Source organism: Zalophus californianus, chromosome 10 (assembly GCF_009762305.2).
Source record: "Zalophus californianus isolate mZalCal1 chromosome 10, mZalCal1.pri.v2, whole genome shotgun sequence".
Classification (NCBI taxonomy): Eukaryota; Metazoa; Chordata; class Mammalia; order Carnivora; family Otariidae; genus Zalophus; species Zalophus californianus.
The window spans coordinates 29,911,084-29,923,206 of record NC_045604.1 but is presented as its reverse complement, the minus strand read 5'-3'; the positions used below and the strand labels follow the sequence as shown (position 1 = coordinate 29,923,206).

At 42.9% G+C, this 12,123-nt stretch overlaps 1 long non-coding RNA gene across 3 annotated transcripts; it reads right to left on the bottom strand.

Moving 5' to 3' along the window:
• Nucleotide 1: 1 nt before the first annotated feature.
• Nucleotides 2-11,074, bottom strand: LOC113933557. 3 transcript variants are annotated; one of them, XR_003523387.1, is made up of 5 exons: nt 10,514-11,074; nt 4,007-4,094; nt 3,788-3,907; nt 2,211-2,923; nt 23-61 (listed from the first exon to the last, which is right to left on the bottom strand). It is a non-coding gene; the product is annotated as an uncharacterized LOC113933557 (long non-coding RNA). The 3 variants fall into 3 exon arrangements; XR_003523385.1 differs by lacking the exon at nt 2,211-2,923 and having other exon boundaries at nt 2-61; XR_003523386.1 differs by lacking the exon at nt 2,211-2,923 and having other exon boundaries at nt 2-61; nt 4,017-4,094.
• Nucleotides 11,075-12,123: the final 1,049 nt, after the last annotated feature.

Sequence of the window (12,123 nt, the reverse complement as noted above, 5' to 3'; positions counted from 1 at the left end):
GAGAGCCTGTTTCTCCCTCTGCCCCTCACCCTTGTTGTGTTCCCTCTCTTGCTGTCTCTCTCTGTCAAATAAACAAAATAAAATCTTTCTTAAAAAAAGAAAAGAATGTTTAAAGGAATCACAATTCTCTGTTGCACATTTGCAGTCAGTTGCCTAGCTTATAAAAAAAAAATCTCTCAACTAAGGATGCAGTTAGAAACGCTAGACTACATTGAACTAGGCAGGATGCACACATTATATTATTCAACGACATTAAGAAAACGTCTTTATTCACACACAAAAAGTAAATACGTGAGGGTGATGAATGTGTTCATTGGCTCGATGGGGGGAATGTATATCAAATCGCCACACTGTACACTTTAAAGATTTCAAGATTGTATTTGTCAATTATACCTCAATAAAGTTGAGGGAGGAAAAGAAGAAAATGTCTTTATTTCATTTAAGCGTCCCTCTCCGTAATAACATGATACTATATTATGGGCCATTCTTGTAATTTTGTGACTTTTTAGTGTTATTATGTACTAAAGTACTACTGGTTTGTATTTATAATGTATTCAATTCAGTGGGGTGTTCAAAAGTACAGTAGACTCTGGAACTGTCCCACAAAGGCCAAGATGTATCCCCAGTCCTTGCCCACTAAATGCCAGCAGTGCCTGCCCCCATCACCGTGACAACCAAAGAATGCCCCTACAGATTTCCAAAATGCCCTCACTGGGAAACGCATCCTTATCTGACTCATTCGTTCTGGCACAGGATGGAGTGGGCACCCGCTCTATGCCAGGAAAGAAATCTAGGTAGCTCTCACTGCACACCCGAATAAAGAAATTAAATAGTTAGATGTAAAAATAAAAGGAAATTTTAAAATGAAACAAAATTTTTAGAGAAGAATGTGCATGAAAATTTATCTAATCTCAGATGGGGAATCCTTTCTAAACCTAAAAATCACAAAGGAAATTAACTGACTATAATAAAAGTTTTAGGGCGCCTGGGTGGCTCAGTTGGTTAAGCGACTGCCTTCGCCTCAGGTCATGATCCTGGAGTCCCGGGATCGAGTCCCGCATCGGGCTCCCTGCTCAGCGGGGAGTCTGCTTCTCCCTCTGACCCTCTTCCCTCTCGTGCTCTCTATCTCTCATTCTCTCTCTCGCAAATAAATAAATAAATTCTTTAAAAATAAATAAATAAATAAAAGTTTTAAATTTCTGGGTGCCAAAAAAGAAAAACCAGGGACGCCTGGGTGGTTCAGTCAATTAAGTGTCTGCCTTCATCTCAGGTCATGATCCCGGGATCCTGGAATCGAGTGCCCGCATTGGGCTCCTTGCTCAGCGGAGAGTCTGCTTCTCCCTCTGCCTGCCACTCCCCATCTTGTGCTCTCTTTCTCTCTCTCTCTCTGACAAATAAATGAAATCTTTAAAAAAAAGAAAGAAAAAACAGGCAAATACTTGCCATATTTGTTTTCTTTTTTTAGGGAGAGAGAGAGAGAGAGAGAGCAAGCAGGGGGAGGGACAGAGAGAGAGGGAGAGAATCTCAAGCAGACTCCATGCTGACTGTGGAGCCCCCTATGTGGGGTTCCATCTCATGACCCTGAGATCGTGACCTGAGCCGAAATCAAGAGTCAGACGCTTGACCGACTGGGCCAGCCAGATGCCCCAAGCATTTACCTTTTAAAAATCAGAGAAAATATATCTTCCAAAGGGGAACTAAAAGCTGTATATATATGATATATATAATCCTGGAGGGAAAACAATTTTTAATAAAGTATACTTTTATATCTCTTTCCAGGTTTTCTACAATGTGCATATGGCACTGAAATAATTTGGGAAAAAACACAAGATGTGACTTTTTTGAAGATTCTTTCCTGGGGTGACTGGGTGACTCAGTCATTTAAGTGTCCAACTCTTGACCTCAACTGAGGTCTTGATCTCAGGGTCATGAGTTCAAGCCCCGCATTAGGCTCAAAAAAGATTCCTTCCAGACTCCTGGGGGGTTTATCTGTTTCCTATAGCCTCTCAGTTGAGTCTCATTGTCCAAGATCCAGGGAACTATTTTCACAGTTTGTTTTATAACTGGAACTTTTATCACCAAAAACATTCTGAGTTGTTTGTTACTGGTTCAGTAGCCAGTAAAATGCGATCCGATTTATGTAGTGCAAAATGAGGAACCCGCCCAAAAATCACTTATAGAGTCAAATGGTAAAGAGCTTCCCTACTTACTAAGGTAGGAGGAGCTAAAGTTTTACATTTTTCTGGTGAAACAGAAGAGTGATGACATGGAAGTTTCATTCAGAGCCCAAGAGAGGCAAATGACGGTGGGAAGTAAAATGCTTTCAGCACCAAGACTGGCAGGTGGGTACTCAGTACCTCTTGGCTCCCCTCCCCTCAGTACCTCCTGTCTCTTTCACATCTAACATATGTGGGCTGCAAACTTTGGGAGAAGAGGACACAGATGAAAATTCTCGAGTACTTCCAATTCAAAATCCATGGAACAAGCAGGGGATTTGGGAACTAGATCTTGATATTACAGAATTCGGTGTGCTGAGAAAATGTATCCCTCAAGGGGGTCTTCTTTTTGCCTCGAATGTCCCAAGCCACCAGCTTCCTCCAGGCAGGCAAACTCTCACTCATCCTTCCAGTCTCATATTTTCTCAAATATGAAGCCCACAACATCAGCCAGCTTTTCACTCTGTTGTGCTACAGTAACAAACAATTTCAAAAATCCTAATGGCTTACAACAACAAAGACTGATTTTTTAGGGAATCTAATTCAGACTTCTATCCGAATCTGTGTCTTCTGAATTGCAATTCTAATTGTCCAAGTGCATAATGGTTTGCTTAAAAAAAAAAAAAAAACAAAGGCTTATTTTTTTTCTCTCGTTATATGCATGTCATCTTCAGTTTTGCTCCATGTACGATCTTCATTCTGGGAACCTGGATGAAGAACAGTTGGCTAAGACACTGACCTTAACTTTCCAGAACAAACTTTAAGAGACTTAGCTGCCACTGCAAGTAATAACCCACTTGCTTTTTCATGCATTCATTCAATAACCATTTATGGAGTACTCCACTATAAGTCAAATCATTGTGCTAGGTGCTAGGAATTCAAACAGGAGTAAGGTATAGTGCCTTCCTTCAAGGAGCTCAGAGTCTAGTGAAAGTAAAAGATGAATAAATGAGTAGTCATGGAGTATGAACAAGGTTTTGGTTAGGTTGTGAGCAACAGAGGCACAAAATAGTGACTTAAGACAAGTTGACTTCTTTTTCATGGGTAGTCTAAGGCTGGTAGGGCAACTTGACTCCATGAAGTCCTCACGACCCAGGCTCCTTCAAATTCCCCACTCTGCAGCCTAGGATGTGGCCTATATCCTCAATGCTCCAAGCAGCAGGATGAAGGAAGGAACAAAACCAAGGGAAGAGATGTCTTTTTTTTTTTAATCAAATTTCTGTTTACATTCCATTGGCTAGAGGGCAATTACATAGCCACAACTTACGGGAGCACAGAGAGGGAAGGGGCATATTTTTTTATATAAAAGTAAAATTCCATAGCAAAGCTCTTGTCCATAAGACAAACATAGTTTTAAGCTCTTAAAAGTTCGTATTTTCTAGCTAAGAAAATTTAAAGCAGAGAATGGCTACCCAGTTACTGAATAGTCAACTTAAATTTAGAAATACTAGTATTTTTCATTATACCATGTTTCTCAATCCCTTATTTTAACAAAGTAAATTTATGATGGTATATACCATATACATTTAAAATCATAAATTTTTAATGTAATAATGGAATGGGAAACTTACTATTTTCCCAAGAGAGAGGAAATTAGATATGTTCCAAGTCCAATTCCTAAATAGGATAAATCCAATGAATGAATTCAAACAACATGCATTGTTCATCTCCTCGATTTAAAGAACACAGCACTATGGGAAATAGAGAAGTAAGAAAAAAATCATTGTCCTCATGAGCATTAAAAATAAAGAAACAATATAAATAATTTTAAGAGAGTATATTATACACACCACATACTACCTGAATTCAAAGGAGGGCAATCTCAGTGGGTTGAAGGCATAAGAGGTTTTGGAGAGAAAGTAGTACCTGCACTGGGCCCTTTAGGAAGGAAGTCAAGAAGAGAAGAGGGTCACTTTGATAATGGCACCAAGAAACCCTCATCAGAAATAGAAGAGAACCCGTGGCAGCCTAGCGTCATTCATCCTGCGACAATTTTTTCCCACCTGCACACCATATCAAGCCATTATTCTTTGTCTACTGAAAACATCAATCCCTTTTATACATTCATTAAAAATAATTTATTCATTATTATAAAATGCTTTTAATTTTTTATTACTTAGTTAATAATAAACATGAATCACCAACAATGAGACAAGTATTCTCAAGAAACAGCTAAGATTCAGTATTCAAGTACTTATGTATTTTTAAATTATCTAATAAAAATCTAAGATGTTTATTATTAATGTTCACAATCAGAAAGCTTGATAATGTACCAGAGGCCAATAGCTCCCATTCTTCTAGATCCTAAAGCAAGTGCCAGAGTAGAAATCACAGGAAGGGACGCCTGGGTGGCTCAGTGATTAAGCGGCTGCCTTCAGCTCAGGTCATGATCCCAGGGTCCTGGGATCAAGCCTCAGGTCGTCGGGCTCCCTGCTAGGTGGGGAGCCTGCTTCTCCCTCTCCCACTCCCCCTGCTTGTGTTCCTGCTCTCGCTCTCTCTGTCTCTGTCAAATAAATAAATAAAATCTTAAAAAATAAAAAAAAATTTAAAAAAAGAAACCACAGGAAGGCTTATTCTCTAGGTATTCTGCCTATCATAGAACATGAAATTGCTCAGGCAATACTATTCTGTTTTAAAGCTATAGATAAAAAACGGACATGCAATGCGATGTTGTAATCCCTTCCGGCGCATCTAGGGACTGATCTGATCGGCCTTCCTTGTGTTTCATGAGATAAACATTATCATCCAACTTATAAAATGACTCCTTGCATTCTAAATAAATTAATTTTGGTTATTCCCCTTAAGAACATATACTAGTGTGCATATAAACAAAGACAGGATTTGCTAAATTATTATTGATAGCCACGGCAAAAGAGCCATTATCAGAGGAGGCATGTCCCATGCTCTCACCACTATCAGAAGTTCATACTGTTTTACTTTGTAATATTCCTGGTTTCTCAGGGTACCTGGGTGGCTCAGTTGTTTCAGTACTCTTGATTTTGGCTCAGGTCATGATCTCAGGATCATGATGAGATCGAGCCCCATGTCAGGCCCCATGCTAAGCATTTAAAGATTCTCTCCCTCTCCCTCTGTCCCTCCCTACCTCTTAAAAAAAGGTTTCTCTCCTCCAGCAGCTAGAGAGTCTCAACTGTAGACCTGAACTAGCTAAATCAGACACCACTCAAAACTGTATTTCCAGCCAAGCGAGACAAATGAACTCTGTTCACTCAGCTGGACCTCCAGGTATAGCTCCCCTTGCTCTACCCTTTTCCAGGGATTGCTCTGCCCCCCTCCGCAAGCAGGATAAGACCAGGGAACATGCAGCTGCAGTTCCAAAGTTCCAGGACCCACAGGGAAATGACACTGTAGGAGACTCATCTGATAATCTTCCCAAAACAGGAGTCACAGATCAGAAGAATCTACTTTAACAAATGCCCGCACTAGTTATAGATTCACCTCCAAGGTCTGCTGTCAGGCCAACCCCACAGCAAAGGAAAGCACTTGGAAATTGTTCTAAATGCTGCATGCATTTAAAAAGTAAATAAACATGATCATCTTCAAAACAACAACATCAGAAATTTAATTTCTAACCCTTAAATTAAAATTGTTTGGTCAGAGGTACAGTATAATGCTTCTAAACCATTATCAGGTTCATATGCAAGACAGAGAGAGAAGAGAACACATTAGCCATCAATGTTTCAAATTTTGCCATAGGCAAGTCTAGGACAGAACTTCCAGAATTTCTAAACTCTTTAGTCAGGTTACTAACAACTATTACCTGTAAGCCTGTTATTCTTCAGCTAAAAATGTCCTCCAAGATAAACTGGAAGACAGCTAAATCTTTTCAATATTTACCTGCAGTGACTCCTTATTCCAGACGACAGTTATATTGAATGTGGTTGCTTTGCTAATAGGCAGTGAAAGGACATTCCAGAACAACTGAGCCATAAAGACACCAACACAACAAATACTTGGTATCACCACGTGGTCTATCATGCACAAATTAAAGTTACTGAATCCTCAAGAGACAGATAGTAAAACTGATAGAAAGGAATGCTAACACAGCAGGAAATGTAAATATACTGCCTTAAAGGGAGATCAAGAGCAATCAAACTGGGAAACACATCTATATGAGAAACCAGTTTAGCATCAGCAATTAGTAAAACAACATTTAATAAAATGAATAAAAGCAATTTAATATCAACAATTCATATCGACAATTAAAACCTAGATAGACTACTTCACAGTCCTTAAAATCGGCACCTCGTCTCCTGGTATGTATTAACCAATGGTTTTTTCTCACTTGGATTTTGCCAAATTAAAAAAAAAAATCGGAAGAATAAAACTGTTCTCATAAAGCCTTTTCTCTGCTGGAACTGCAACCCCACCACTCAACTGGCTGCTCAGGCCCCTGGCCCTGTGAGCACCGCACCACCAAGGCCAGCAGGTTTGACCTCCTGCGCACCATATTTCATCTAACATCAGAGGCCATAGGTTACTGGATGCATCACTGTCTTGTGTGCCTCTAAGAAACAAAACCTCCACCAAATCTAAGCCTTATCACAATTTCAGAGATGAAAATATGACACGTACACATGTCAGAATTGGTGTAACATGGTACGTGGTAAATCTTAGTTCCTTCTGATCCCAGCATCACCACCCTAATCCAGACCCCTTTATATCTCACCTGGACACGTCTACCTCGTCCCCTTTATTCTTGACCCCTCCAGTACAGTCTCCACTGGCAAAGTGACAATTTTTACAATACAAATCTGATCAGACAATACAAATCTGATTATTCTTGGCTCCAAAATTTTCAGTGACTTCCCCATGCCCTCAGCATTGCGATCCAGCTCCTTCAGGAAGCCTTACTCCTATCCTCTCTCCAGCCTCATCTCCAGCAGCTTCTCGGTCAATTTCTCACGTCCAACTGTATCTGACCCCTCTCAGTTCCTCAAACACCACACTCTCACCCAGGCCTCAACCTCCATACACTCAACTCCCTCTGTGGGCTCATGATCCTTCTTTTTACTTGGTTGACTCCTGCCTCTCTGTCTTGTCCATCTTGTCTGTAAAAACCCTCCTTGACCACTCTCCCCTGAGAACAGATCCGCTCCCATATGCTTCAATACTCTGCACTACCCCTACATAGCACTTCATGTACCTGGAATGATTTACGTAATTATTAGCTTAATTGTGTACCTTTCCAACTTTAAGTTCTAGGACAACAGAGATTCATTTTAATCAGAACTGATTTCCCAGTGTCTGGCACAGTATTTGGTCCATGTTTGTTGATTGACCAAAAAAAAAAAATCTTAGATGATGGCTAATGCAGTTCTCCGGGGCATTGTTTGGCAAAAACTAGTTTTTGCTGCAAAATGGTAATAGGTGCTTTAAGGTAGAGGTTCTCAAAGGGTGTCCTGGGCATACAGTAAGCATTTAATAAATGGCATGATGTTACTGCTGATTATAATGACATTGGCAAAGGTGACAATAATATAAGAAATAACATGTCATATCTATTCAAAAGGATTCACTTTTTAAAATACTCCATGATTGAGCTCTTTGTAGTTTTTATCCAGACAGATGTCTAAGAGTGACCTCTCATAACCGTACTAGTCATTGATTCTAAAATCCCAGGACAGGAAAAATGTCCCAGGACCAGTTTAAGAGGCCAATGATCAAAAACTACCATTGACAACAAATGCTGTCAATGAAGTATATTCTCTCCTCAGTTATAAGGATAAAAATTTATTATCTGCAAATGTAACACAAGAATAATATTTGCTGTGTCTTTTAAATTCTAAACCATAAAAAGCATAGAACATAAGCTACTAGAAAGAAATTTCTTTTCTCATTTGCCAACCCCAATGTTGGTTTGCAACAGAACAGGTGTTCCCCAGGTAAACATTCCCTGGGCACACAGTGTAACTGTTTCATATCAGAGAGTCCCCAGCTGACCATCATGCTCCTAGCCCATTACTTGGAATTTGCAATGAATTTTCCCACAGACATTAAATTCTAAGACACGGTCTTGGTAAAACATACCAGTTGTACTGTGGTATGCTATAACACACTGTGGATTAACAGGCTTTGTGTACTATGATATGATGTGAAACATTGTGGATTAAATGGGCTTTATGAGTTCACTTTAGAACCTGGACACATTGTCTAATACCGTTTCTCTGAGAAAATAGGTTCCAGGGCACAGGAAGGCCAAAAGCAATGCAAACACTTTCTCCCTGCCCCATTCCTTTATCATCACCCCACTCAGCCACAGCCCAGGGGGAGCAGCATCCCGGCAGCCCCCTGGGTGCCCTTTGGAACATCAGTCTCCACCCAGAGCCCAGGCAGCCACAATCTCCTTATGTTTCACCTCTCACACTTTACCAAACATTAATAAAACTGCTCTTCACCCTCATCCGACACTGGGAAACCTCACCCTGCTCATGGCCCTTCCACCGGTTCCCTTCATTCAGCATCAGCCCTGGCTCCATCCTTTAGTGCTCCCTTAAACCATCTTGGAAAGGAAAACGTACTTCCCAAACCCTCCTTTTGCTGTCCGCCCCCCCGCCCCCGCCACCGCCACAGTTTTGCTCAGGCTGCTGCTCCCTTCTGTCTCAGCTCTCTCTGTCTCCAATCCATCCTTCCAGGGATTCTACCCATCTCAGATCCTACCACATTTCTGACACCTCCTACCACAGCCTACCTGACCAGCTCCTCACCTGCACTCACCTCATTCTGCCTTGGATTTCTTTTTTCTTCTTCTTCTTCTTTTTAAATTGTCTTTATTTTTTAGAGGGTAGGGGTAGAGGGAAAGGGAAAGAGACTCTTAAAAGCAGCACAGATCCGAGAGGCAGGGCTTGATCTCCCAGCCCTAAGATCATGACCTGCGCAGAAATCAAGAGTAGGAGGCTTAGAGATGCTGGGGTGGCTCAGTTGGTTAAATCTGCCTTTGGCTCAGGTCATGATCCCAGGGGCCTGGGATCAAGTCCCGCATCCCACTCCTTGTGCCACGGGGAGCCTGGTTCTCCCTCTGCCTGCCGCTCCCCCCTGCTTGTGCTCTCTCTCTCGCTCTATCTCTGACACACACACAAAAAAAGGTAGGAGACTTAACCCGCTGAGCTACCCAGGTGCCCCCTGCCTTGGATTTTTAATACTCATTCCCTGTCTTTCCATCTTTCTTTTGGAGTTCCTTGAGGACAGGCACAGCTTCTTTATGGTGTCTGGATCCCTGCACTTCCCCACCCTCACCCCCCCAACACACACCCACAGCACCTGGCTCACTATAATGGTGTGTGAATGCAATAGGAGTCAGCCGTCCAGTGTCTCCCTCAGCCTAGAAAGAGGCAGAAGGACATTATGGAACAACATCTGGAACCCAGTAAGAAAAAAATGTGAAATAGTGTCAATGGGAAAAGAAATTGAGGTGTGAACAGCAGAATAGTAAGACAGAAATCCAACAGTTCTCTTCTGGAAACATCAGCATATGAATCCGGAAGAGAAAATGCTCCGTTTTGATATCTGAAGGAAATAATAACAATGACTTTGCCCTCAGGAGGTGCTATATCTCCACGTAATGGGCTTCCCAGGCATGCCCCTTCATTCTCATAGCCACCCTATTACCTTCACTTTACACAGGAGGAAACTGAGGCACCCGCAGTTAATTAACTGGCCTAGGGTCACACAATCAGCAGGGCAGAGCCAGGATTTGAACCTTTTCCCCGATCCAAACTCAGCGACTAATTCAACTACCTGTTTACTGCACAGTTTTTACAGCCTATTTGCAGGCTGTGGGGCAGAAGTCACCACCCACTGAGAGATAAAGAAATCAGGCATTCCTTCCACTCCTTGAGCCTCCGCTCCTGCCGGGCTCTGGGTGAGCGGCCTTAAGTCTTCCAGCAAACCCAGGAGCTAGGTATAAACGGAAACTGAGCCAGGTCAAATAACCCGCTCAAAGTTACGCAGCCCAAGGTTTCAAAGGCAGGCTGCTGATGCTCCGAATCCATGCTTCAGGGCAACGACGGCCACAGGCTCCCCCGAGGTCCCTGCCAGAGAGACTGAGTCTGACGGCCCCTCTGCAGTCAGCCGGCGGGGGGGGGGGGGGGGGGGGGGGGGGGGGGAAGAACTCTTGACCCTTGCTCACCTGCAGGGCGGTGCGAACACCCCCTACCTCACCAGGTGGTGGAAAGGATGAAACAGAATAAAGAACGCAGTTGCCTACAACGCAATAAACAGTCAAGAACAACCCTCAGCCCTTCCCTCTGTTAGTCTGTGCCATTTTACTTATCACTTACGGTGGATCAACCTTGTTCCTCTTTAGAATAGACGGTTTTCTCTGAGATCCATGGAAGTCTGCAAAAATGCAGAAGAACACAGTGAGATGGAGGAAAAAGAATTTCCTTTCTCTCTATTGATCACCCTTTTCCCCACTTTCTCGAGAAATTATTTACAACTCGAAATGACACCACAATGCATTATAAATAAAAAGCGTGCCAAACAAATAACGAAGTCGCAGCCCTCGGGAGTTTACAAGTAGGCTATGTTAATATTTGCAAAATGCCCCGAGTGCCTTAGCGGCTAATTAACATCTTGGGTTTGTTTTCTCAAATTCCAGCCCATTGTTTCCCCTGTGAGCGCAATCCGAAGCCTTCGCCGCTAATGCGCTGCTGCCTGCATCTTCCTGCCAATAAAACCACTTAAACCACCAGAGGTTAAAACGATTAATATTAGATGAAACCACTCCGCGCCGAGGTTCCGGGGCCCACGCAGCCCCGCGCTCTCCCGGCTGCACAGTCCACGCGGCGCGGGCCCTGGAGGGAGTCCCGGAGCCGCCGCGCCCCGCCGGCTCTGCTGGGCCGCTTAGCTCCCCCTGGGGGGCGAGCTCTTGCAAAAGGAAAACCGAAAACGAGCAGATGCTTATCTGGCACGCTGTGGCCTGGGAAGAATCGCATTCAGACTGCAGCAATCCATTAGGTACACTGGCCTGCCGGCACTGCTATTTTTAACGCGACTTTTATTTACACATTTCAAGAATTACTATCCTGATGATGGTACCTGTTAGAAAGGTCACGATCTCTCCAAAGGAAGTTCTGGATTTCCCTCCTCTGGTGCTCTAGAAACCCATCACCAACAAATCCCCCGCTCCTGTTTCAGACCCAGGCTTGCTGAGAAAGAGAGAGGTGTTTGAGGTGGGTCTCCCGCCCCGGGCAGATGTTAAGACCAGACGCCCATCACCCATGGGGAGTCAAAATTAGAACTTCTGTTTCCTTTGTATTATTACCCTCATCAGAAAGAATTCCTACATTTAGGCATACTTAGTGTTCTTGCTTTTTGATCGATGATCTTATTATGGACGCTTATTAAAAAGCCCCAAATCAGAGATCTGCTGGACGTCTCCTAGACTTATCCAGCTGCAACCGCTGGGCAGACAGCAAGTGAGAAGCGGCTCTGTTTTCTTCAAACGCTCAGATCTAGCCCCGGGTGCAGAGTGGAGAGGTTGTAGATCCGGCCTTGCTTCGAACAAGGGCTCCCCGCTGGTAGACAACTGGATTGGATGATGCATGCCAACACCAGTGGGGGGGTGAGAGTGGTTAATACATTGACAATTCTTGTGGCACACGCCGGGTCTTGTGCGAAACGGAGGGGAATGTTCTTTTCAGCATTCTTTTCTAACAGGAGAAGAGCCCCATTTCTCACTATGAAAGTACCTCGCGGGGATTCCCATTAGATAAAACTGCTTGACGATGACCTAATTTGTTCGTTCAAGAGGATAAACTCTTCCTATCCATACATTATTGTTGTTATGGTTTCCCTTGTTAAATTATACATAAAAGGCCCAAGCCTATTTTAGAAATGAAACGTTTTCAGAACATGAATCTTAATGAGATCCTTACACTAAATTGTG